General features: G+C 40.4%; 1 protein-coding gene across 3 annotated transcripts in view; it reads right to left on the bottom strand.

Annotated features, from left to right (window-relative positions):
- CADPS2 (calcium dependent secretion activator 2) overlaps window positions 1-26,678 on the bottom strand; it is a 1,413,577-nt gene that overhangs the window by 684,149 nt on the left and 702,750 nt on the right. The window lies entirely within an intron of this gene.

Genomic DNA, 26,678 nt, shown 5'->3' with positions numbered 1-26,678 from the left:
TTGCCAAGACCCTGAAACTGAGCTGCAGCTAGGAGGGCGAGACCATACAGCGATTTAACAGGACAGGTTCCTCTCAGAACAGGCCTCGCCATGGTCGACCAAAGAAGTCAAGTGCACATGCTCAGTGTCATATCCAGAGGTTGTCTTTGGGAAATAGACGTATGAGTGCTGCCAGCATTGTTGCAGAGGTTGAAGGGGTGGGGAATCAGCCTGTCAGTGCTCAGACCATACGCTGCACACTGCATCAAATTTGTCTGCATGGCTGTCTTTCCAGAAGGAAGCCTCTTCTAAAGATGATGCACAAGAAAGCCTGCAAACAGTTTGCTGAAGACAAGCAGACTAAGGACATGGATTACAGGAACCATGTCCTGTGGTCCGATGAGACCAAGATAAACTTATTTGGTTCAGATGGTGTCAAGCGTGTGTGGCTGCAACCAGGTGAGGAGTACAAAGACAAGTGTGTCTTGCCTACAGTCAAGCATGGTGGTGGGAGTGTCATGGTTTATGCCTGCATGAGTGCAGCTGGCACTGGGGAGCTACAGTTCCTTGAGGGAACCATGATTGCCAACATGTACTGTGACATACTGAGGCAGAGCATGATCCCCTCCCTTTGGAGACTTGGCAGCAGGGCAGTATTCGAACATAACGACCGCAAACACACCTCCAAGACGACCACTGCCATGCTAAAGAAGCTGAGGGCAAAGGTGATGGACTGGCCAAGCATGTCTCCAGACCATGTCTCCAGAGCATCTGTGGGGCATCCTCAAACAGAAGGTGGGGGAGCGCAAGGTCTCTAACATCCACCAGCTCTGTGATGTCATCATGGAGGAGTGGAAGAGGACTCCAGTGGCAAACTGTGAAGCTCTGGTGAACTCCATGCCCAAGACGGTTAAGGCAGTGCTGGAAAATAATGGTGGTCACACAAAATATTGACACTTTGGACCCGATTCGGACATTTCCACTTAGGTCTAAAGTGTCAGTGAAGTGAGTGCCTAGATACAAGGCTAAGGTGAAATAATTGTATATGTAGATATAAGGATATAAATAGATGAAATTAACGTTTATTCTGTGAAGAATTCAAATCCCAAAGATACACTTTAAAATGCACTTTAAAAACCGTTACATTTAGAATGATAAAATCATGGATCCATGATTTAGCATTCATTGACATACAAATAGATACAGAAACAACATTTGAATAAAAAAACATGGGTAAAAATGGCAAAAATCAAAACAAATTATGCAGGTGTTTTAGCTAGAGAATTGTCCCTTAATGATTATGACGTATGGTACATATAATGTGTGAACTCGCTTAAAAATTAATAATAAACATTTGTATTTCCCAAGTTAAATGTCTAATGTGTCCTTTAATAAGATAATGTCTGAATGTATTGTTGTGGGGATCTGGTGCACAATGTGATGATATCCAATCCAAAACCCCCCAAAACAATGGTGTAGAGATGGAATAAATCTTGTGATGGGTGAGATGTAAAAATGTATAAAAAATAAGAAATAAAGTTGAAAAAAGGAAAAATCGTGAAAAATGCACTTTGTAAGATGGTGAGAGTAAAAATGTCAAAAAAATGAAAAAAATGTGGAAAAAACAGGTGTTAAAAAAGGCAGAATGTTATATTAGGTATCCAAACATGTTGAGGTGGACCTCCTGTGTATTCTAATAGTAAAAAAATCCCATCTGTTGGTAAAAGATATCTTGAGTGATCCTGTGGGAAACAAAAAGTACAATAGTGCAAAACAGTTTGAACACCTGATTAGGGTATTAAAAAGGAGCTTACCAGTAGTATGTCAAGTTTCGGCCTGTTAACATGCCTTTATCAAGACTATAAAACGGTATGTGGACTGGTAGCTTTTATAGGCTGTTAGTTTAGTTAGTGTTTAAAGCCACTTTGTAATCTAATCAATCTGTTTGGGCTCATATGAGCTTAAACACTCTAAACCAGCAGGAGCCTCTAAGCCCGCAAAACACCTCAGTCAACTTCCAGGAGAACCGAAACCGGATGTGACGACATTAAACCGAAATCTGATATGATGTCAAGATATCACGAATGACCGAGATAAACTCCAGAGCTGTCTGTGCATTTGAGGACAGTAATAATAATACATCAACACATACTTCTTGAGATCCAAGCTAGAGTTAGTACTATAAGGCACTATAAGAAAGTGAAGACCAACCATATACGGTATTAATACAGATAGTTGCCATTTCCATTTTTTTCTACACCCACAATACATCAGTTACAAGCAGGAAGTGGGTGGGCTGTAACATCCATTTGGCACCTAAACACTCCCTATAGACTTACTAACTTAGCCTATAAAAGCTACCAGTCCACATACAGTTTTATAGTCTTGATAAATGCCTGTTAAGCTGAAACGCGTTGACACACTACTGGTAAGCTCCTTTTTAATACCCTAATCAGGTGTTCCAACTGCTTTGCACTATTGTACTTTTTGTTTTCCACAGGATCACTCAAGATATCTTTTACCAACAGATGGGATTTTTAGATTAGAATACACAGGAGGTCCACCTCAACATTTTTTGATACCCAATATAACATTCAGCCTTTTTCACACCTGGTTTTTTTTACATAATTTTTTCTTTTTTCTTAAGGATTTTTTCCACATTTTTTAATTTTTTGATATTTTTTTGACATTTTTACTCTCACCATCTTACAGAGTGCATTTTTCACAATTTTTCCCTTTTTTCAACTTTATTTCTTATTCTCAATTTTTATAAATTTTTACATCTCACCCATCATGAGATTTATTCCATCTCTACACCATTGTTTTAATTTTTTTGGATTGGATATCATCACATTGTGCACCGGATCCCCACAACAATACATTCAGACATTATCTTATTAAAGGACACATTGGACATATAACTTGGGACATACAAATGTTTATTATTAATTTTTAAGCGAGTTCACACATTATATGTACCATATGTCATAACCATTAAGGGACAATCCTCTAACTAAAACACCTGCATAATTTGTTTGGACTTTTGCTATTTTTACCCATGTTGTTTATTCAAATGTTTTTTCTGTATCTATTTGTATGTTAATTCATGCATTTTAAAGTGTATCTTTGGGATTTTAATGTTTACAAAATAAACGTTAATTTCATCTATTTATAATCTTATATCTCCATATACAATTATTTCACCTTAGCCTTGTGTCTAGGCGCTCACTTCACCAACACTTTAGATTTATACCCACTAGGTCCACTAAGAGACCCACTGAAGAGAGCCGTAGGTGTACCCACTAGCGCTAGGTCTACTACCTCACAACACATTTCCACTTAGGGGTGTACTCACATTTGTTGCCAATGGTTTAGACATTAATGGCTGTGTGTTGAGTTATTTTGACGAGACAGCAAATTCACACAGTTATACAGGCTGTACACTCACTACTTTATATTGTAGTAAAGTTTCATTTCTTCAGTGTTGTCACATGAAAAGGTATAATAAAATATTTACAAAAATGTGAGGGGTGTACTCACTTTTGTGGGATACTATATATATTTTTTAGAAATATAGATATTACTTTTAATTTATTCTTTTTTTCCAGGGTTGTGATCTCGTAGCAGAAAAATGCAAATTGTTAGTAGGAATAAAGGAAAGACAGAAGGATCCATTTTCACAAATAAACTTAGGACATAAATATTAACACATAAAACTACCTAGAATATAATAATTATTTTATCATCTTAATTGGCTGAGGTGAGTTCTCACTTGGAATAAATCAAGATGTATTTAATTGGTTGTCTCTCCCTCAGGTTTCAAGCAATTGCTAAGAGAGTGATTTTAAGTGGCCAATCAGTGTAATCTGCTGGTTACTATGTGTATGCTGGTTATACTTATCTAAAGAGGAGAATGATCTTCACTGTACCACTAGGGAGCAGATATTAAGGGACAGTAAACACTTTGTAATTACAAGACATTCCTGTCATCTTGCTATAGAATGCATAGCTACGTTTTTTTTTTCTCAAAAAAAAATTACATTTTAATTAATATACGTTTGCTACAATTGTTCCTCAATAGCCAAACTGCACCCACCACTTGTATGAGCCCATCTCAGCTTGAGTTTGCACTGGACAACCAACAACTGTTAGTATAAGGTGCATTGTTTTGCCTTGAGTAGTATGTATTGTGCATTTCTAGCTCTGAGAGTTAATTCACCCCCCACAATTTTCAGAGCACAATTGCATGAAAAGAAGGGAAAATAAATCATACAAAGTTGTTTTACTATCCATAACTAAACCTTTTACATTAAACTAAGGTGTTTACTGTACCTGTAAACAACAACTTTTAAGCAAAACAAGCTTAGCCTGTAGTGCTATCTGATAAAAACTTAGACTTATGTACAGCTAAATACTAAAGCTTAAGGTCTCCAATCCTATGCAGTATCCAGACACCTATTACTGTCACATACTGTAGGTTTCTATTTGAAATAATAATGTGTGAACTTACATAGTTATCTCTCTCTCTCTATATATATATATATCATTTTAGTTTAATTTCTGTTGCTTTGCTCTGTGGTATGCAGCTTTTGAGGGTCACATTTATATGTTAAAAAAAAGAAAGCATTTGTCTTATAAAATATTTCATTATTAAATACAATATAAGAATAGTAACTAAATGATCTCTTCAGATAATCCTCTTGTGTTTTGGGGAAAATGCCTAGTTCAAATTTTTTTTTAAGGTCATAGTCAGGGTCTATTACAAGGGTCCAGAGTGGCTTGTTTAATACAGTAATGAATGCAGTTAAATCTTCCTTCTTCACCTGTGTAAGGCAGCTTGCACTTGCACAACAGCAAGATTACAAGTAGCGGGTTATGAGTTTTACGTGTGCGATATGATCTTTTCGCAATCAATTTCCATTGCGCAGGTATTACAAGTCTTGAAAAATTGTGATTGCGCGCACATTCACCTTTTACGCAACAATCCTTATCGGCGCTCGAAGAGCTGTAGTTAATGCTTTTCCGCAACAAAAACATTTCACAAAACACTTCAAAAATACATTACAAATTACATTTACACTCATATTCACACTGTCTCATAAAAATGATATATTATATCCAAGTAGATCTCAAGAGATATAAAAAAATGTTTACATTGACATACATACACATACATAGAGAAACATGGATTTATATGTATAGACATATGTTTAACTATGTTTAACTATGGAGATAATGAAAATATTTCACGTTACAAACTTAAGCACATTAAGCAATATATCAGATGGATTTTCAAAGATATATTGGCATATTTTGCAACTTGTAATACATGCACAACCGCAAATGTGAAAAAGACATAACGTGCGCATTGTTTTCGCAAGTGATTTGCCGCGCAACTTGTAATCTTGCCCAAAGGTAGAACCAGCACTGACTCATGCAGGAAGGGGTTGGTTATAACTTGTGGACTTGCACCCCTCTAGAATTTAGTTTAGTAATTATATAGCTTTTGCACTGCTCAAAGCGACAGAAATATACATAGAGAAATATAGAGCAAACAGACGGCTAGATTACGAGTTTTGCGTTATGAGTAAAAAAGCAGCGTTAAGGCTCATAATGCTGCTTTTTCACTACCGCTGCTATTACGAGTCTTGTAGGTACAGCTGTCCCGCAAACTTTTTTGGCCGTACTGCAAATTAACTTACGCAATTTGCATAAAGTATTTTTTCAATGAGGCTTCCATAGCGCCGGTATTACAAGCTTTTTTTTGGAGGCCAAAGAGTGAGCGGTACAGCCTATCCGGCAAGATTTGTAACGTATTCTAAAGTCAGTAGTTATGAGTTTTACACTGCAAAGCTGTAGCATAAAACTCATAACTAAAGTGCTAAAAAGTACACTAACACCCATAAACTACCTATTAACCCCTAAACCGAGGCCCTCCCGCATAGCAAACACTAAAATAAAATGATTAACCCCTAATCTGCCACTCCAGACATCGCCGCCACTAGAATAAACATATTAACCCCTAAACCGCCACACTCCAGCCTCGCAAACACTAGTTAAATATTATTAACCCCTAATCTGCCGCCCTTAACATTGCCGCAACCTACAGTACAGTTATTAACCCCTAATTTGCCGTCCAATGTCGCCACCCCTATACTAAAGCTATTAACCCCTAAACCGCCGCACTCCCGCCTCGCAAACACTAGTTAAATATTAACCCCATAATCTGCCGCCCCTAACATCGCCACAACCTATATTACAGTTATTAACCCCTAATCTACCGCCCCCAACGTCGTCACCACTATACTAAAGTTATTAACCCCTAAACCTAAGTCTAACCCTGACACCCCCTAACTTAAATATAATTAAAATAAATCTAAATAAAACCTACTATTAATAACTAAATAATTCCTATATAAAACTAAATACTTACCTGTAAAATAAACCCTAAGCTAGCTACAATATAACTAATAGTTACATTGTATCTAGCTTAGGTTTTATTTTTATTTTACAGGTAAGTTTATATTTATTTTAACTAGGTAGAATAGTTACTAAATAGTTATTAACTATTTACTAACTACCTAGATAAATTAAATACAAATTTACCTGTAAAATAAAACCTAACCTGTCTTACACTAACACCTAACCTTACACAACAATTAAATAAATTACCTAAATTAAATACAATTAACTAAATTAATACAAATACCTAAATTACAAAAACAAACAAACACTAAATTACACGAAATAAAAAAACAAATTACAAGATATTTAAACTAATTACACCTAATCTAATAGCCCTATCAAAATAAAAAGCCCCCCCCCCCAAAAAAAAAAACCCTAGCCTAAACAAAAATACCAATACACCTTAAAAGGGCCTTTTGCAGGGCATTGCCCCAAATAAATCAGCTCTTTTACCTGTAAAAAAAATACAAACAACCCCCCAACAGTAAAACCCACCACCCACACAAGCAACCCCCCAAATAAAACCCTAACTAAAAAACCTAAGCCCCCCCATTGCCCTGAAAAGGGCATTTGGATAGGCATTGCCCTTAAAAGGGCATTTAGCTCTATTGCTGCCCAAACCATAATCTAAAACTAAAACCCACCCAATAAACCCTTTAAAAAAACTAACAGTAACCCCCGAAGATCCACTTACAGTTTTGAAGACCCGACATCCATCGTCAACGAAGCGGCAAGAAGTCCTCAACGAAGCGGCAAGAAGTCCTCAACGAAGCTGGGAGAAGTCTCCATCCAAGCAGGGAGAAGTGGTCCTCCAGACGAGCAGAAGTCTTCATCCAGATGGCATCTTCTATCTTTATCCATCCAGCGAGGAGCGGGTATATCTTCAAGACATCTGGCGCCAAGCATCCTCTTCTTACGATGACTCCCGACGAATGAAGGTTCCTTTAAGTGATGTCATCCAAGATGGCGTCCCTTAGATTCCGATTGGCTGATAGGATTCTTGGATGACGTCACTTAAAGGAACCTTCATTCATTTTTTTAAGGGTTTATTGGGTGGGTTTTAGTTTTAGATTAGGGTTTGGGCAGCAATAGAGCTAAATGCCCTTTTCAGGGCAATGCCCATCCAAATGCCCTTTTCAGGGAGCTTAGGTTTTTTTAGTTAATTACTGTTGGGGGTTGTTTGTATTTTTTTTTACAGGTAAAAGAGCTGATTTCTTTGGGGCAATGCCCCGCAAAAGGCCCTTTTAAGGGCTATTGGTAGTTTAGTTTAGGCTAGGTAGGTGTAATTAGTTTAAATATCTTGTAATTTGTTTTTTATTTTGTGTAATTTAGTGTTTTTTGTTTTTTCATAATTTAGGTATTTGTATTTAATTTAGTTAAATGTATTTAATTTAGGTAATTTAGTTAATTGTAGTGTAAGGTTAGGTTTTATTTTACAGGTAAATTTGTATTTATTTTAGCTAGGTAGTTAGTAAATAGTTAATAACTATTTAGTAACTATTCTACCTAGTTAAAATAAATACAAACCTGTAAAATAAAAATAAAACCTAAGCTAGATACAATGTAACTATTAGTTATAGTGTAGCTAGCTTAGGGGTTATTTTATAGGCAAGTATTTAGTTTTAAATAGGAATTAATTAGTTAATAATAGTAGGTTTTATTAAGATTTACTTTAATTATATTTAAGTTAGTGGGTGTTAGGGTTAGGGTTAGACTTAGGTTTAGGGGTTTATAACTTTAGTATAGTGGCGGCGACGTTGGGGGCAGCAGATTAGGGGTTAATAAATGTAGGTAGGTGGTGGCGATGTTAGGGGTTAATAATATTTAACTAGTGTTTGCGAGGCGGGAGTACAGCAGTTTAGGGGTTAATATGTTTATTGCTGGGGCGGCAGATTAGGGGTTAATAAATGTAGGTAGGTTGCGGCGACATTGGGGGCGGGAGATTAGGGGTTAATAAATATAATGTAAGTGTCGGCGATGTTGGGGCAGCAGATTAGGGGTTAATAAGTATAATGTAGGTGTCGACGATGTCGGGGGCGGCAGATTAGGAGTTAATAAGTGTAATATTAGGGGTGTTTATACTCGGGGTTCATGTTAGGGTGTTAGGTGTAAACATAAAATTTGTTTCCCCATAGGAATCAATGGGGCTGCATTACAGAGCTTTACACTGCTTTATTGCAGGTGTTAGGCTTTTTTTCAGCCGGCTCTCCCCTTTGATGTCTATGGGGAAATCGTGCACGAGCGCGTACAACCAGCTCACCGCTGACTTAAGCAGCGCTGGTATTGGAGTGCGGTATGGAGGACAATTTTGCTCTACGCTCACTTCTTGCCAAATAACACCGGGTTTATGAAAACCTGTAATACCAGCGCTGTAGGTAAGTGAGCGGTGACAATAATGTGCAAGTTAACATCGCACCCCTCTTACTACAAAACTCGTAATCTAGCCGAGAGATAGATAGAGATACAGACAGATATTATGAACTTCAACATCTCTTACTACAGAATGATAAAATAAGAAAATCACATCATATAATATCATATAATATCATATATATCAAAAAGGAAGCCTTAGATAAAGAAGTCACAAACTTTGGTGCTCAGGAAACAAATAGGAAACTCATATTATGTACAATAGTAAAAATTGTCTGTGTGCAAATCACTGCTAACCATAATTAAAGTATCAAAACGAATGCTAAATCACGATTGTAGTAAAGCTTTAAAGCTTAAAGGGCCACTGTAAGTAAATATTTTCTATGCCTGTTACTAACTAACTACCCCAAATACGCTTTTTATCAATAGCATTTCATTAACATATCTCTACCGTATATCAGAAATCTTGTCTGCAAATTTAATTGTTTTCCAAACCCACTCCGTGGGTATCCTTTGCTCTGTACCAATCCGTTTACAATACCTAGGTTTCAAAATGGCGCTTTAAACACAATTTCATTGGTTTAAGTATTTTGAACACACAGTGCTGAAAATAGTGGGCAGGATAACGTGACATCATTGGGGAATAAAATATATAACTTTTATAACGTTATGAAACTTCATTTTGGAGAAAATATAGGTCAGTAGGTTTTAATTAATGTTTATTAACTTTAATATGTTAGTTGTTTAGCTTAAAAATTATAACAGAAAGTAATCCTTTAAAGGGACGGTAAAGTCAAAATTAAACTTAAATTAATTGGATAGATCATGACATTTGAAAGAACTTTCCAATTTACTTTTAATATCAGTTTTGCTTAGTTTATTGGTATCCTTTATTAGAGTAATCCTGGCTGAGCTCAGGAGTGTGCATGCGTCTTAAGCCATCTGTCAGCAGTTTGCAAACTATAGCAATGTTATGCATAGTTACAAACATTGCTGCTATAGACTGTAATAGCCATGTGCACTTTCAAAGCTCCTATTAGCCTACTTGGGTTTAGTCTTCAACAAATGATACCAAAAGAACAAAGCAATTTTGATAATTGAAGTAAATTGGAAAGTAGTTTACATTTATACTTTATCATTCCTTTAACACCTGCAACTGACCAAAAGTGCATGATTACATGTTTTTAGTGCCTGAAATTTTGTCAAATTTAGAAAGTTGAAAAAAAGAGTAAATTTGTTTACCTGTCCTAAACAGACAGGATAAGAGATGGATAATGAGAATCAGACAGTCTCTATATTGACAAAGGATATTACACTATCTGCAAGTAATGTTTTAAGCTACAGTGCCTGTGCTCTAACAGAATAGCAAACATATCAGATCAGCAAACAGTAGTGACGTTCAGTCAGCTGCCTGATCAAAAATACTCACAGCGCATGTCCTCTGTCACAACCCATCAGAGTTTATGTTGTCAGTGCGGCCGCGCACACTAATAACATAGCCATCAGATTGTTGTACACTTGTTAGAGCGCATGCGTCTACAAATGCCTTTATATATATATTAGCCCAAAAAGAAGTGCACTCTCAGGTCTTTCACAGCAAAGTTACTTTATTCGTGTAACGTTTTCGGAGGTCTTGCCTCCTTCATCAGCATAATTAAAACAAGACAATATAATCATATATATAGTGACATACTCACTCACACCACTTCAAACCAAACCTCTATACTTGGCGCCAAACTCCCGGTGTTGGAACTCATACTGCGTTCCACCAATACTGCGTGCCGGAAATAGTGCGCCACATCACTTCCGGTAAGCAAAATTTACTAAATTGTTAATACACACTGATAATGTGATAAACAAACAACAAGGGATCGCCCCTATGTGTATATACTTAGTGTCAATAAACCAAAAATCACATTATAAGTTAAAATAAGTTATTTTAAACAAAGTGTTATTCAAATTGGCTGCCCATTGTCATGGCAACCAGTGTACACTATCTCCCCCATAACAAACTGCGGGTGAATAAGCCCAAATAGTTATATGTGATCCTCAATCTTGTGTATTCTTATTCTACCTCATATGGTGCACCATGCTAGTTGATATATATACATGCCATCCTTTAAGTGCCTCACTGACAGATAGCAAAATTAAGATAGCTATACTAATTGGCCAACAGTGAATCTGTGTTTTATGCTACGGTGTTACAGCCATCAAATACTGTAGTGTAAAGTGAACGCATCCTTGCTGTATATTTTGAGATATTCATAATGTGGCAGATCAAGGTAATCTGAATCCCAGCCTGGTACTTTAAGATGTTTGTGTCCCACAGAGCCCAATGTCTGCTAAAACTCAAAAGATAGAGACTTGAATTTCAAACTGCTGTAATACAACCTGATTTGCATTGTTCACTATTCTGAGTATTACTTAAGGAACCTTAATATAGTGTCACCCCCCATCTACAGGAAAAAACAATTATAAGGTCCCCCTAACTCGTACTATACTACTTAATGGGACTAAAATATTGTGTCAATAACCTATGACTATAGCCAAAGACCATCACTCCCATACAGCATCCACATTCCCTACCAGGATCACACATCACTTGAAGACACGCTTCAATGAAAAAATAAAAAAACAAAAGAATGATTAAAAGCAAATATTGGTCAGGGTCCTCCTATTCAATAATATGGTTACCCGCGGGGTAATGTCTCAACTCTATTACTTCCAGGTTAGCAATCTCAACCTCAGCCACTTCTTATATCTAATGTAGTAAATGCTCAAGTGGCTGCTCTCAGTCAAAGGTATCCTTTATCTTCGTTAAATTTTTTTTATTGATCTTTACACTCAAGATTCTTAACTTTATTGGTATCCAGACCGGCCACACTGAGATTATACTTCTACTCAGATATCAGATAACTCCAATATAATTCATACATTATGATCCCTGGGTTGTCTAGGTCCTAAGAGTACCGTTCCTTCACGGATCATCCTCATTGCTCATATCTGGACGTAGATTCAATCAATTGCTGTGCCCATACATTGTGATCCAGGCTTTAGATGCCATCTCAGCTTGGTGTACCTTATAGTGACATATCGGCTATGTGTGTTAAAAACTGGTAACTCCAAGGCACCACTACCTGACTTCCACTCAGGTATTGGAAATATCACAGATCCCCATGCCTGGTGCTGTGTACCAACCTGGTTAGGAGATCTCCTATGACAGAGTTCACCCACCACTGGACTCACAGAGTCATGGTAGTCAAGGCACCGTACCCCTGGATTGTATCACACCTTATAGCCACACTATATTAAGGCTTTAAAAGGGCTCATCAGTACGAATATATTTCACCACCCTCATACTAACAGGCAATTTGGTATCCGTCACTCTATCACCTGCACAACCACGTTTGTTGTATATCTGTTGGTGTGTCCTTGTTCTTGTTTTTACGTTGGCAAAACGACAGGCACACTAAGAGAGAGGATGGCTAATCACCAACATACCATCCGGTCGGTTCTCAAGTCTGGGGACTCGGACCAACCAGTGGCGAGGCACTGTGCACAGTACACACATCCGGTGGCATCAATAAGATACACACTTATCGATCATGTCCCCCCTTTGGACAGGAGAGGAGATAGAAGTAAGATACTCCTGCAACGGGAGGCACAGTGGATGTATCGGTTGGGCATGGTGCACCCAGGGGGGCTTAACACAACACCGGAATTTAAAGCCTTAATATAGTGTGGCTATAAGGTGCGATACAATCCAGGAGTACGGTGCCTTGACTACCATGACTCTGTGAGTCCAGTGGTGGGTGAACTCTGTCATGGGAGATCTCCTAACCAGGTTGGTACATAGCACCAGGCATGGGGATCTGTGATATTTCCAATACCTGAGTGGAAGTCAGGTAGTGGTGCCTTGGAGTTACCAGTTTTTAACACACATAGCCGATATGTCACTATAAGGTACACCAAGCTGAGATGGCATCTAAAGCCTGGATCACACTGTATGGGCACAGCAATTGATTGAATCTACGTCCAGATATGAGCAATGAGGATGATCCGTGAAGGAACGGTACTCTTAGGACCTAGACAACCCCGGGATCATAATGTATGAATTATATTGGAGTTATCTGATATCTGAGTAGAAGTATAATCTCAGTGTGGCCGGTCTGGATACCAATAAAGTTAAGAATCTGGAGTGTAAAGATCAATAAATAAATTTAACGAAGATAAAGGATACCTTTGACTGAGAGCAGCCACTTGAGTATTTACTACATTAGATATAAGAAGTGGCTGAGGTTGAGATTGCTAACCTGGAAGTAATAGAGTTGAGACATTACCCCGCGGGTAACCATATTATTGAATAGGAGGACCCTGACCAATATTTGCTTTTAATCATTCTTTTGTTTTTTTATATTTCATTGAAGCATGTCTTCAAGTGATGTGTGATCCTGGTAGTGAATGTGGATGCTGTATGGGAGTGATGGTCTTTGGCTATAGTCATAGGTTATTGACACAATATTTTAGTCCCATTAAGTAGTATAGTACGAGTTAGGGGGACCTTATAATTGTTTTTTCCTGTAGATGGGGGGTGACACTATATTAAGGTTCCTTAAGTAATACTCAGAATAGTGAACAATGCAAATCAGGTTGTATTACAGCAGTTTGAAATTCAAGTCTCTATCTTTTGAGTTTTAGCAGACATTGGGCACTGTGGGACACAAACATCTTAAAGTACCAGGCTGGGATTCAGATTACCTTGATCTGCCACATTATGAATATGTCAAAATATACAGCAAGGATGCGTTCACTTTACACTACAGTATTTGATGGCTGTAACACCGTAGCATAAAACACAGATTCAGACGGGGGCGGAGCTAGCTGTCAACAGGAGCAGATGTGCAGGAAGAGAGCTCCTGTTCTTAGACCCATAAAAGTGTTCCCTAAGGCATATAAACACTCATATCTAGGGGCTATTTTTACCCAATATATTCAAAATTAGTAGCCCATCATTGTCAAATTAAGAAAGGGGGCCTTTGCAAATAATTTTTGGTCCGTTGGGGCCTACACGGACTCGGCCGCCGTTTAACCTCACCAAAGTGCCCAGTACTAGCTCCGGAGGGTCGGGGATCCGCTCCGGAGCATAACACTTTAATCTCCTTAAGAGCTAAGAGATTGGCCTGGCTTCAGCACTTGCGACCGGGGACCCGGTTGTTACACCAGTCGCACCGCTTCACCTAAGGATCATTCTACTCGGGAGTATCTTACTTGGCCACTTGGTCCACCATCCTAGGAGGTAATTAGACTCCCCATAACCCAAGATCCTTGAACCCCTACTCACTGCCCGGCATAGAGGGACCCCACGCTCTGGTACACCTTTGGGCGCGAAAATCCGGGCCTCCGTCTAACGTCGCGGCACGGCCCGCACCAGTGCTCTGAGGGGTAACTATATACTTAGCCGATTGCCACCTCTGTTAACCCACAGCCTCCCGGTTCCATAGAGGTCACCTCACCTGCATCCCCTGATTGCCAGCACACAAGAGATCCGTCCGACATAGGCGCAGCTGGGGTGGAGGCCCCTGAACTGGATCTGAGGCTGCAGGCTCCTAGACAAATGCCGGAGGGTCGGGGTTCCGCTCCGGAGTTGTGACCTAGTGTTCTAAGGGCTGCAGGAGTGCTGTCCGATCAACTGTTACCCACCATCAAGCAGCTGGAGAGGAGCTGGAGGACACAGCAGGAAGGCAAAGAGGTGAGACCACTTGTTACCTGCCCCTGGGCCCCCACAGCTATCATACCCAGTATAGTATCTAGACACCCTAGAAGACAAGGCAGGTTTGCTCTGCCCTTTACTGATCAAAGTCCAGTCCCAGCAGCCCAGGGCTGCAGGGGGGCTATTACTCTTCTGACTCACCCTTACTCATAAAGATCCTGGGAACAGTCAATAAAAAATTCAAATCTCAACTGAGGTGTTTTTTAAAGCCCTCTTACTGGACTTCCTCCCTTTATTACTTGCCCCAAGGGAGGCACAGCCTTTTGTCAGAGACACCGTTTCTGAGATCTAAGAGTTCTGGATCCTAGTTTCTTCAAACCACAATTTTTCCTACATTATTTGAGTACACATTTGCACCCCCCAGACCCTTTGTGAAAGTGCATGTGTTCTCAGGAGGACTTAAATTACATTAAAACCTCACCTCATATACAGGAGCCAACAACAATAAGTTCTCACTACCTGAGTGCTCTTTACATTTACATTAATTTGGTCTGCTACTTTGTCATTTATGGCTGCTGCGACAGCTTATGTACCTTTGGGTTCCTAGCCCAAAGTGGAGTGTTGTTTTATATTACTGCTCTTCTAACCACTTTTACTCCTTACAGGTAGTACCTACAGTTATTATTGCATAAGGGCTACCTGCAATAATAAGCATCTACCCTCTAACATTTGGCAGTTTTTGTTCAGCGCTGGAGATGCAAGTTCTATGTTGAGGGTATTACATAACTAGCTGCCTGATATCAGTTATTCCCTCATTGTGGCCTGACCACAGAGCAAAACTATTAGGCTCATTTAGTACCCACATACTCCATCTGGGGTCACTCCTCACCACTATACAGCATATCCAATTTTACAAGACATTGCTTAGATGGGAATGGTTGCTACCTGTGGCAGGCCCTAAATATTACCTTATAGGCTTCTAATACCAATAGACCTACAATCAAGTTTTTGGGGAAGACAAATTACATAACCTCTGCTCATCTGGGGTCCCATCTCCCCATAGTTGCCCACACGGAGACATAAAGTGTGGCCTCTCCAGGACCTATATTCCCCTACACTTTTAACCCTTGTAATAGCAGCTGCGACCTGGGTTTGTGATCAGTGTTCTGCTGGGATCTGACTTTAAGGTGCAGCACAAGAAGTGTACATAAACTCCTGTATTCATTTACTAAGGCTGCTGCGTCAGCTCAAGTGTCTCTGGAAGTCACTTTTTCAGGGTGTAGAGTTTTTCTTTTTTTTTTTTTTTTTTTTTTCTTCTGTGATATATTAACCATACCTTTCTCTTCACAGGAATTTGGACACTACATATTATTGAACATAGCTTTCTCCTGCAGGTCCAGTCCATAATACTAGTCTTGCCTGTATATTAAGCAACTGTATGCTTCATTTCCTTTGCAGGGACTGCTGTATAATATCGCCCATACTCACTCTGTGATTCCATTTTGCCTGAACCCCAGTTGCTCCTGTCTGCTTATTGCACTTACCTGAATTATTTACTATCTTAGGAAGCAAACTTAGCTTCTTGTTCTGAGCACTAGCTGACAGGGGCCACTACTCCGGGTAATCTAGGTTTATAAGCCCGTCTGTGTAATACTCTCACTCTCTCACCTCATATTTTGACACAGTCAGGCTTGCCCTCACTGAACTAACAATTCACCTGTGGTATACTGACTGATTTCTATACCCTACTGACTAACCCCTCACCTCCCCGCTCCCGCCCGGCTTGTCCGGGTGGGTCACTTCCAACTCCCTTTTCCCTTCCTTCGGGTCGTATCCCCCTGCTCCCCGAGGTGAGGGACTAGCGTGGTGGTAACAAAACTGTACACTCATGTAATTTCTCCTCTTGATGTGTAAATCAGCCCCGCTCCAACAATGTGATAGGTATTATGTAAACTACGTGCTTGATTTTAGTATGTATAACCCTTGAATTTCTTTCAAAACAGCAGGATATTGCTCTTGAGCCTCCAGAGATTCACTACTTTGCCTTCCAGGGATCTAACCAGTAACCTATAAGATGCCTCACATGATAAAGAAGCATTCAAAGTCTAACCCCAAACCCAGGAAGACAGTCTTTGACCATTTTGCCCACGTTTCTAAGGAAACCCCATACCAACCAGGAGGTGCAATGAGTGAACCGGAGTCCCAAGATGAAGAATCTCAATCTAGCCAACACTCAGCATCTTCCTCCCAACATTACATTACAGAATCATCCCTCAAGAAACTTCTGGCCATCCAGACTAAGTCCATCACCCAAGAAATCCAACGCAGCTCAGCTGAACTCAAAAAGGAAATCTCAGAAATTGGTGACAGGGTTGATGCGCTGGAGCGCAAGCAAGATGATCAAGCTGTGGACCAATCCAATATCCTGGCCTACGCTGAAAACCTGGCTGAGCAGATCTCACAATTAGAATCTAAACTGGCTGATATGGAGGACAGATCGAGGCGCAGTAATATCAGATTCAGAGGAGTCCCAGAAACGGTAGCTCCAGCAGATATCCAAGGTTACCTCCAAGACCTCTTCAAAGAGCTGATAGGCACCCCTGAAGGACTGTCTGGCACAATAGAGAGAGCGCATAGGGCTCTGCGCCCCAGGTCGGTGAGTTCTGACAAGCCGAGGGACATTGTGGTGTGCTTCCATAGCTACCTATATAAAGATCGCCTCCTTCAAGCTGCTTATCATAAACCAAACTTAAGTGGAAGGTTCGAGGGAGTACAAATATTACCTGACCTTTCAGCACACACCCTCCAACAGCGCCGACACTTCCAGTCGGTGACCACTGCTCTGCGTAGGGCTAACTACCGTTATCGATGGGGGTTCCCAACCAGACTCATAGTTACCAAAGACAACCAGTCCATAACCATTACCACACCCTCGCAGGGTGCGACTCTGCTGACCTCATGGGGTTTATTAGTCGACCCCCAAAATGTACAGGCTCAACCTCAATCTACCCTGAAAGCTTCAGCTCCTGAGTGGTCAATAAAAGAACAGAGAATAAAAAGACCCAAGACTCAACATCTGCAAGTTTCTCAAGGACACCCTGAGCATGCTGAATAGGCTCCTTCTGAAGTTACTTGATCTAGTTTATAAATAAGTTGGCTATTAGGTCTCCCCTGATGGTTTCTACTGACCAGCCTGCATTCTGAGGCAGGCAGGTCCCCTGTGAGATTCTATAAGCCGTCACAATGTTCACCTTTCGAATAAGTTATATTTAATAAGTTATGATAAGTTTTGTTACCTGCTGTTTTGTAATTACTTCGATTTAAGCACTTTATGTTTTGATAAATTCGTCCCTGGAGCGGGGCTGACGCTTCTGCTACACTGAGCTAGCTCCGGAGCTGTTCATTCAGCCCCCCAATTGAAGCCCACACTAGGGCTCTCTTGAGGTGGACTACTTCCACCACACCAGAGGCACTGCTAAGTGCCACCCTTTCCTACCTACCTTTCCCCCTCCTCTCTATTCTCCCCATTTTGTCTTCCGGGCCTAGGTACAACGACTTCCCGGTCCCAACTCTCAATCACTACTAGACATGACTTCCTCTCCTTTGAGGTTTCTAACCCACAACGTTAGAGGACTTAATACTCCCTTTAAGAGAAGTCTCCTTTTGCGCTCGTTGAGGCACCACAACCCTGACATAGTATTCCTCCAAGAGACGCATTGGTTAAACGATGAACCGATCAGACTCTCCTGTAGGGATTACACGCACATTGAACATGCTCCCTTTACCAAAAAAGCCAGGGGCACTGCAATCCTCTTGCATAAGAGACTAGCTTTTGAACCAGTCATGACCATCAGAGACCCACAGGCCAGATATATTATTCTAATCTGTAATATTAACCACGTGCTCTACACACTTGTCTCAGTCTACCTACCCAACATTCATCAACCTAAGTGCCTCAAATACATCCTCCATGTCATCTCTCAGCACAAACAAGGTAGGGTCATTATCTCGGGTGACTTCAACATGACTTGGGAACCGAAACTAGATAGAAAATCCTCTGACTTAGCTAGGACTCCTCCCCCTACAGAAAGACTTTCTGCGAAATTCCGCACACTTATGACAGGCTCAGGGTTCTTCGACATCTGGAGGGCTTTCCACACTCAGGACAGAGACTACACCCACTACTCACCGTCACACCGACAATACGCCAGACTTGACTACATATTCTCTACGGCAGACTCCCTTGACCTAGTAACTAACACGGCCATCCATATTTGCCCTTGGTCTGATCACGACTGTGTTACCATCGACCTTATATCTTCAAATACCACTCGCTCCAGACCCTCCTGGCGCATGCCCCACAACCTTTTGCAAGATATCCCCCTTAGAGAAAAATTACGCACAGAAATCAGACACTTCCTAGAAATTAATGACCGAGCACAAGTGGGTGATGACACCCTCTGGGGAGCTACTAAAGCGACCATAAGAGGCTTAATGATCTCTGAACAGGCTAAACTACGAAAACAAGCGGGACTCTCACTGTCTCAGTCTCACATTAAACTTAGAGAATTAGAGGCCCTAAATAGAGTAAAGCCTACTAACTCCGTAACGACCCAAATCACCAACATTAAAAACCACATATCTCAACTAGAGCTTCGGAGAACCCAGGACAACTTAACTAAACTGAAGCAACTATACTTCTATAAGGGCAATAAGGCGGATACTCTCTTAGCCAATAAACTTAGAAACAGAACTAGTATCGCACGTATACATGGCATCGTTAAAGGAGGTTCCCTCCTTAAAATCCCCTCACAAATTGGGGAGGCTTTTGCTGAGTTTTACTCCAGCCTCTATAACATAGAAAAAACTGAGAACCCCCCCAGTAACCTCAGAAGACTCCATTCGTGAGTACCTAAAAGCACTAAACCTACCGTCCCTCTCACCTGATCAAAAAGACACCTTAAATTCGCCATTCACCCTTAGGGAAGTACAACTGGTTATCAAGAACTCTAAATCATTTAAATCACCTGGTCCAGATGGCTTCCCAGTGCATTTTTATAAAACTTACATCCAAGAGCTCTCCCCCCTGCTTCTTAGACTTTTCAATTTAGCTAGAGATGAAGGCAAATTTAGGAGTGAATTCCTTGAAGCCACGATTGTGACTATACTGAAACCTAATAAAGACCCCTCTTTTTGTGCCAGCTATAGGCCAATCTCACTAATCAATACTGATATTAAGTTCTTCTCCAAAATCCTAGCTAACCGTATTGCCAACCTCCTCCCCTACTTAATCAATTCAGACCAAGTTGGATTTATTCCCAAAAGAGAGGGACCAGATAATACTAGAAGACTCTTGAATGTGATGTCGCTGTCGTCTAGCCTTAATAAACCTATGGCGATTATATCACTAGACGCAGAAAAGGCCTTTGATCGGGTGAGATGGCGGTTTCTGTGGGAAGTACTTGATGCCTTTCAATTCCCGAGTTCCCTCATGGGAGCAATTAAAGCCCTATACTCTACTCCTTCCGCTTCAGTTAAGGGACTAGGTTTCCAAACCCCCCCTTTTCAAATCTCCAATGGGACTAGACAGGGTTGCCCCCTGTCACCCCTACTTTTCGCGCTGGCCATAGAGCCATTGGCAGAACAAATTAGACGCGACCCACACATGAGTGGGATTACCCTTTGTGGCACCAAGCACAATATAGCTTTATTTGCGGACGATATCACCCTTTTCTCTTCAGATCCCGCGTCCACCCTCCCTAGACTCTTACTTATAGTCAAGGAATTCAGTGCCCACTCTCACTACAAACTAAACATTCCCAAAACTGAGATTTACACCCAAGGCTTCCAGAGCTCGTCTATGGCCCCTCTAAAACTCAAATATCCTTTTAGATGGTCGGACACTTCAGTGACCCACTTGGGAGTCAAATTATCCAATGATTTTCCCCGGATTATCAGGGACAACTACCTCCCTTTGCTATCGGAGCTTCGCTCCCTCGGCAAGAGCTGGAACCTCTCGCAAGTTTCGTGGTTAGGGCGGATAGCAGCATTAAAGATGTCCTTTTTGCCTCGTCTCACATACCTATTCCGCTGTCTGCCAATCAGAGTGCCCAGGCACATTCTATTACAGTTCCAGAGCGAAATAACTAAACATATATGGCAGGGCAAGCCCCCAAGGGTGGCGCAGAGAGTGCTACAACTACCTAGATCTAAGGGCGGTCTGGGCTCTCCCTCCGTGGTAAGATACTACGAGGGAGCAATGCTCACCCATGTCTCCCAATGGGGAGTCACGCAATCTTCCTGCAAATGGCACTCCATCGAACAGGCTTCACTTCCTTATAACCTAAGTTTACGTGACCTGATATGGACGCCGTCCCATTGCCGTAGGGAACTATCCTTGATAAACCCCATCATCCAGGAATGCCTGAAATTTTGGGATAAAATCCGCCACTCTAGACAAATCGCCCCTCTCCCATAACCTCATTATCCGGCCTGTTAGTAGGTCTACAGGATGCCCACCCTCTGAGATGGACCCAAATTGGAATAAAGGTGGTCTCGGACCTCTGGCTACCGGCACCGGAGTGTGGATTTAAAACTGAGTCCCAATTGGGGGCTGATGTGGCCCTACCCCATACCCTGAAATTTGAATATTACAGAATCAAAAGCTTTATGACCGCCTGGGGCTTCAAGCCTCAGTTAAATCGCCCTCTGACCCCGTGGGAGTCCATTTGGAACCTAGGAAAGAGGCTATATAGACCCCTCTCTAGACATTACACCCTGTTGGACTCGGAGCCAAACCCAGTTCCGGCCCCTCACCTGGCCAAGTGGAGCTCCCTGCTAGACAAATCGCTCACAGTAGACGATTGGGAACAAGCGCTCGAACGAACCAAAAAAGCTGTACATTGCACCACCCTATTTGAAACTTATTATAAGTTGGTGGCCCATTGGTACTATGTGCCCATCAGGCTAGCTAAAATATTCCCTAGCGCATCCCCGTACTGTTGGAGAGATTGTGGTCAGAAAGGGGACGCTCTGCACATTTGGTGGGAGTGCCCTAAAATACGCCCTTTATGGACAAAATGTTTTGGAGCCCTCTCCAAACTGGGAATCTCCTTACGTAGCTCTCCTGCAGTTGCCCTATTACACATTGGTACCCACTCTCTCCCCAAACACTATGCTTACATTAGTATATACCTCTTTATGTCCATCAAACACCTGATTGCCTGTGACTGGAAATCAGAGCCCTCACCTAGTTGGACGAGAGTTTGCTACTATATGGCCTATATATATAATATGGAAAAAAGTATATTTTACAACCTAGGTAATTCTGACCTATTTGAGCTTACATGGACCGACTGGAAAGACTCTTATGATACAACCTGGAGACCTAATGTCCTCACTCCCTCCTAGTTCTTCCCGGAGGGAATGAGAGATCTGACCTAGGGATAGTTCTTACCAGACCGAGCTGGATTTCCTTTGAAACACCCACCTACGACCAAGGACTTATTACTCAACCCTTTTCCCTACCCCCTCATCCCACCCTCAGACCTTTCTCCCTTCCCCCCTCTATTTTGGCCAAGAGACTTTTAGGCCTCAACTGCGTTATAAAGTACCTTTAATTATATTTGTTCATGATGGTGTTATAAGTACTTCCTTGAACAGTATATCAATTATTTCACAATGTATGTCTATAGGCAGTTTAGAGGACGGACTGTGTCCTCGCATTGTTATATTTGCATTTGTATTGCTCTTTTGGTTTTCATTAATCGTATATTTATACCTGTAAACTTGATAAGTTTAATAAAGCTCTTTTGAAAACTCAAAAAAAAAAAAAAAAAAAAAACACAGATTCACTGTTGGCTAATTAGTATAGTTATCTTAATTTTGCTATCTGTCAGTGAGGCACTTAAGGATGGCATGTATATAAATCAACTAGCATGGTGCACCATATGAGGTAGAATAAGAATACACAAGATTGAGGATCACATATAACTATTTGGGCTTATTCACCCGCAGTTTGTTATGGGGGAGATAGTGTACACTGGTTGCCATGACAATGGGCAGCCAATTTGAATAACACTTTGTTTAAAATAACTTGTTATTTTCACTTATAATGTGATTTTTGGTTTATTGACACTATGGGGCCTAGTTATCAAGCTGTCAACCTCAAATACGCTGGAATTTCGCAGCGTATTTGTGGCGAGGCTGATTCGTCTTAGTTATCAAAGGCTAGAGACCGGCAAAAGTAGAATTTTGTGACGTAAGCTTCGATCCTGCTGGACTCAGATCGATTCTAACGTCACTCCAGATGTTCCGCACACAAGTGCGGCACAATCTGACTACTTTTGCTAGTTATCAAAAAACTAGCAGGTACGCTCGGCACTTTTACGGCCCAGCGTACCTGGTGTTCCGATCAGCCAATAGAATGCGAGCTCAATCTGATTGGCTGATTGGATCAGCCAATCGGATTGAACTTCAATCAGCCAATCAGATATATCCTACCTTAATTCCGATTGGCTGATAGAATCCTATCAGCCAATTGGAATTGAAGGGACGCCATCTTGGATGACGTCCCTTAAAGAAGCCTTCATTCGTCGGTAGTCCGTCGAGAAAGAAGGATGTTCCGCGTCGGCGGAATGAAAATGGATCCTGAAGAAGAAGATTGAAGACCCCGCTTGGAAGATGACATCGCCCGGATCGAAGACTTCTTCAGCGTCGCTTGGAGGATCACTTCATCGGATGGAAGACTTCTTCAGCACCGCTTGGAGGATCACTTCATCGGATGGAAGATTTCTTCAGCGCCCCTTGGAGGATAACTTCTGCCGCTCCGGATCTCCTCTTCGGTTCCATCGCTGCTCGGCTGAGTGAAGACGACTCAAGGTAGGATGATCTTCAGGGGGGTAGTGTTAGGTTTTTTTAAGGGGAGTTTGGGTTAGATTAGGGGTATGTGGGTGGTGGGTTTTAATGTTGGTGGGGGTTGTATTTTTCTTTTACAGGCAAAAGAGCTGAATTTTTTGGGGCATGCCCCACGAAAGGCCCTTTTAAGGGCTGGTAAGGTAAAAGAGCTTTGAACTTTTATAATTTAGAATAGGGTAGGGCATTTTTTTTATTTTGGGGGGCTTTGTTATTTTATTAGGCAGCTTAGATTAGGTGTAAGTAGCTTAAAATTGTTGTAATATTTTTGAAATGTTAAAATTGTTAATTTTTTTATTTTTTTGTAACTTAGCTTTTTTATTTTTTGTACTTTAGTTAGTTTATGTAATTGTATTTAATTGTAGTTATTTGTAGTTAATTTATTTAATTAATGTAAAGATAGTGTAGTGTTAGGTTTAATTGTAACTTAGGTTAGGATTTATTTTACAGGTAATTTTGTATTTCTTTTAGCTAGGTAGTTATTAAATAGTTAATAACTATTTAATAACTATTCTAACTAGCTAAAATAAATACTAAGTTACCTGTAAAATAAATATAAATCCTAAAATAGCTACAATGTAATTATTAATTATATTGTAGCTATCTTAGGGTTTATTTTACGGGTAAGTATTTAGTTTTAAATATGAATAATTTATTTAAGTATAGTGTAGTGTTAGGTGTAATTGTAACGTAGGTTAGTTTTTATTTTACAGGTAAATTTCTCTTTATTTTAGCTAGGTAAGCTATTAAATAGTTAATAACTATTTAATAGCTAGTGTACCTAGTTAAAATAAATTGAAATTTGCCTGTAAAATAAAAATAAATCCTAACATAGCTACAATATAATTATTATTTATATTGTAGCTATATTAGGGTTTATTTTAAAGGTAAGTATTTAGTTTTAAATAGGATTAATTTAGTTCATAATAGAAATATTATTTAGATTTAATTAATTAATATATAAGTTAGGGGGTGTTAGGGTTAGTGTTAGACTTAGGTTTAGGGGTTAATAATTTTATTACAGTGGCGGCGGTGTAGTGGTTAATAAATGTATTATAGGTGGCGACGGTGTAGGGGGGCAGGATAGGGGTTAATAAATTTAATATAGGTTGCGGCGGGGTCCGGGAGCGGCGGTTTAGGGGTTAATACATATATTATAGTTGTGGCGGGGTCAGGGAGCGGCGGTTTAGGGGTTAAACTATTTATTTAGTTGCGGCGAGGTGCGGGATCAGCAGGATAGGGGATAATAACTTTATTCTAGAGGGCGACGGTATGGGGGGGCAGGATAGGGGTTACTAGGTTTAATATAGGTTGCGGCAGTGTCCAGGAGCGGCGGTTTAGGGGTTAATACATTTATAAGAGTTGCGGCGGGGTCTAGGAGCGGCGGTTTAGGGGTTAATAGCTTTATTGAGTTGCAGGGGGCTCTGGGGGCGCTGGTATAGGGGGTAGAACAGTATAGTATAGTGTGGGTGCTTAGTGACAGGCTAGCAAGAAAGCTGTAAAAAAGCCGAAGAGCAGCGAGATCGGATGAGTGATAACTCTCACAGTCCGCTGCTCCTCGCCCCGTACTTGGTGCGTGGCTTTTTGACAGCTTTTTTGATAACTTAGGCGAATTTTTGCAGGTCCGCGGCGGCAATGTGAGGCGAGCTTAGGCGGGCGTATTGGGCCGGCGAAGGCAGGATAAGTAGACGCGTTGATAACTACCCCCCTATGTATATACACATAGGGGCGATCCCTTGTTGTTTGTTTATCACATTATCAGTGTGTATTAACAATTTAGTAAAGATTTTGCTTACCGGAAGTGATGTGGCGCACTACTTCCGGCACGCAGTATTGTTGGAACGCAGTATGCGTTCCAACACCGGGAGTTTGGCGCCAAGTATAGGGGTTTGGTTTGAAGTGGTGTGAGTGAGTATGTCACTATATATATTATTATATTATCTTGTTTTAATTATGCTGATGAAGGAGGCAAGACCTCCGAAAATGTTACACGAATAAAGTAACTTTGCTGTGAAAGACCTGAGAGTGCACTTCTTTTTGGGCTACTATTTGATTACAAAGTTGCACCCAGGCGGTTTTCCAATTGAGGGCAAGATCTGGTTTTTGGATATCTATATATATATATTTATTAAACCTGCCACAAACTGCAGCTACAGGGCATGTTTTTTTTTTTATAAATTAAATATACATGGGCATTGTGCTCCTCTGTGTAACCACATTTATTCTAAAAAAATAAAGAGTCCAAAAATCTGATGGCTATATTCTTAGTATACACGGATGCAAATGAAATAAAAAGTAATATATATATAATCATTCCTTACATTTTATTTAATTCACACTTAGGCACTGATGGTACAAGAATATAGCCATCAGATTGTTGGACACTTTTTATGTTTTGGAATAAATGCCCATGTATAGATCATTTATAAAAAGAAACATTACTTTCATTTATAATTTTGCACAATCTTTTTATATACACACTTTCTGGGGAACAAGATCCTACTGAGCATGTGCTAAAGCTCACAGGGAATATGTATACTAGTCTGTGATTGGCTGATGTCTGTCACATGATACAGGGGGTCGGAAAATGGGAGGAAAAATAAATTTGTCAGAAAAAAATCTACTGTTTATTTGCAATTCAGAGTAGGCGCAATTGTATTGTCTTTTTATTATGCACTTGTTAATTATGCAGTTCTACTGCATTGAGGGGTCCTTTAAATGCAAAGGACTCCAATGTACTAATATATATATATATTTTTTTTAATAATATTGATTAGATGGTGTTATTATGAGTGTAACTGCACTTTGTAATGTATTATTGATGTGTTTTGTGACACTTTTATGTTTCACAAAACAGTTAACCACAGCTCTAAAGTCACGGTAATCCTTTTAGCTTAAAACCCATAATACAAGTGTAATTTGACCTGTGCTCAAACGATCGTGAAAACCGGAGCGCAAACGTTTGCATCCCACTTGTAATCTGACCCATTGTAAGCAAATGCTCTTTATTTGTACGTACACATTGTATGTAATTGTTTCAATAATATGTCATCTTCTTCGCCAATATGTAACAGTCATAGATAGAAGTACCACTTTTATTTTCTATAATGAGTTTATGTGCCATCTGTGTTTTAACCCATCAGGGATGTTAAGTTATTTAAAAATGAGCATTGTATCATGTAGTTAGTGAGCTTGAACTATGGCTTGGGCCGAAAAACGCAAGCTCTAGCATTGGCACGTG

This window comes from Bombina bombina, chromosome 6 (genome assembly GCF_027579735.1).
Source record: "Bombina bombina isolate aBomBom1 chromosome 6, aBomBom1.pri, whole genome shotgun sequence".
NCBI classification, from domain to species: Eukaryota; Metazoa; Chordata; class Amphibia; order Anura; family Bombinatoridae; genus Bombina; species Bombina bombina.
Note: the sequence above shows the minus strand (reverse complement) of the source record. Positions and strands in the feature narration are given on the sequence as shown.